The following is a 2416-nucleotide window of genomic DNA, read 5'->3' on the forward strand; positions in this document are numbered from 1 at the left end:
ATGAAATTTTATGTTCCCAAATATTTTTTGCTTAGCACCATAAAAAAAGTGTTTTATGTAATGTACATAAATGTGATATATGTACATATATATTTACACATACATATGTATGTATGTACATGCATTGTATGTAATGTTGCATAACAAGCCAATTAATTCAATTATTTCTTTTCTTTTTTTTTTTTAACTCCGTGAAATGAACTGATTTTATGAATTAATACATTTATTTGTAATTTTTTATGGAATCGGCATCGGCCGATTCTTTCCCCATAAGCCGATTAATCGGCATTGGCATCGGTACCTGAAAAAAAATTGGAATCGGTCGGACTCTAGCCGTCTTTCATATGATTCAGCACGTTTCTCCTAACTAGCTAGCTGATTTATATTTTCGAATTATTTATTTCACCATTTACCCAGTTTTTAGATTTATTGATGACAGAAAATAAAACGAGTTTTGACATGTGTGTCACAAAATATTGCAACAATGAAGCCTTACGGGGCGATTCGGGAAGCGAAACGATATGTAACCATGCATTTTAGTTTGATTTTCATCACATTTAAAAAAAAAAAACAAATTAAACACGCGTTTTTTCTTAGCGGTGTTCTTGGCTGTTTATCTTTTGTCTTTGACTTTTCTCCTTTATTTACCAAAAATAGTCGATAAATCCGTATTGCAGAGGGAGGAGTTATCTATTTAATACAGGATTATATCATAACTTGGATTTCAGAGTGGACATTTTGTATTCTTAATTATGTATTGGATAGTTCAACTCGAAAAAGCAGAAATCCTAGCTCAATAAAAAACCTATTATAACATTATGAAATTTATTAAAGGCAAGAGTCTACCAGATATCCGATCGGATATCCGAATCCGGCACTTATTTTTTACAGGATATCCGGAATCCGGTTATCGGGCAAAATCTCTATTCGGCACATCCCTAATCTATAGTATCTGAAATGTAGAACCGCAATCCGTCAAATGAGCGAACTCTACTGGCAGCAACATAAAATTGTCCATGAGAAGATACAGGTATTCGTAATAAAATACCAACCTTTTGAAATTGTTGCCCCTGAGATTTATTAATAGTCATACAAAACGCGGGAATGATTGGAAATTGGTACGCTGAAACGAAATCAGCAAAAGAGTGCCAGAATAGGACAAATGAATGCGAGGGAAACATGAGATTCCAGTTAAAACTCCACAATCTGAAGAGGTTTTATGCGTTCGTTGTGTTTAGATTGCGTATAAGTAATACAATACAGTTTTTTTTAGTACCAGTTTATGTGGAGGTAATTCGCTGACAGTTAAAGAGTTTCAAAACTCGATAGGGTAATTATTATGCTCCCGCACATCATCAGAAATAATTATATCAACACTAAAGTATGACTTTTTTTGTCCTGGCATACGTTCCAAAACTTCTGCATTGGGCACGTTCAGAAGGCGCAACAGCTCAGTAACTGTTGCGATTGCATCTTCTGAACTCGTTGCTTTGTACTTCTGATCAACTGAACAGTTGCGTGTTAGGTGATCGTAATACTTTTCTGATCATTTGAGACAACATGTTGTGTGTTGTTGAATTTGACAGCTAATGTATCAAGCCGTCCAGAAGACACATTACGATCACTGATTTTTTTTTATCAACGTTGCGCTCAACTTCTGCGCCTTCTGAACCTACCCATTTATTAAAGAGCAATAATCATTTTTTGGCGCCAGTATAATAGAATACAAAATGTGATCAGAAAGAATGTTTTCCCCAATATTCCCAAAGATTTCTTCAATTATGTAGATTAATTGTGTCAGCAAGTAAATTATTTGGAATTTCAATAGCGAAAATTGGCATTTTTGGTTGACCAAGTAATTTGAGAAACTTTACAAAATCAGTTTCATGTGAGAGGGCTCTCATATTAAGCGTGAAAGTCAAATGATGGAAAAAGGAAAATTCGGACCCCAGATTTGAAGCCCAAAATACAATAACGCAGTGGCAGTGGCAGTGGCAGTGGCAGTGGCAGTTTTTCGAAATCAGCTGTTTTTTAGAAAATGTGGTGTCCAATGAAGCGACTCACAATCAGCGTTGCCGTTTTGGTCCGATTGGACCAAAATTGGTAGGTTCATTCTCCTTTGGTAGCTTGGTTGGTTTGATGAACCTTTTGGTAGGCAAACATTTTTTGAAAAAAAAAAACCAAATTGAGCATTAAAATTTGTTCGCTTAATTTACGTTTACACGTTCAAAACATTGCTTTCACTTTGCTCACACGTATAAGATTTCTTAGTTTTTTTTCTATATTTTATTAAGCAGACAATTTTATGCAAACAAAAACTCACTTCCCAAAGCTATGACCGATTGGCTGTTGAAATAGAACCAGAAATTACCCATCGTCTTGAAAGAAAAATTGATGATAGGCAATTTTCAAAGTG

Source organism: Rhagoletis zephyria, unplaced genomic scaffold, assembly GCF_001687245.7.
Source record: "Rhagoletis zephyria isolate East Lansing unplaced genomic scaffold, Rhagoletis_zephyria_1.1 Rzeph_scaffold_00927, whole genome shotgun sequence".
Taxonomy (NCBI): Eukaryota; Metazoa; Arthropoda; class Insecta; order Diptera; family Tephritidae; genus Rhagoletis; species Rhagoletis zephyria.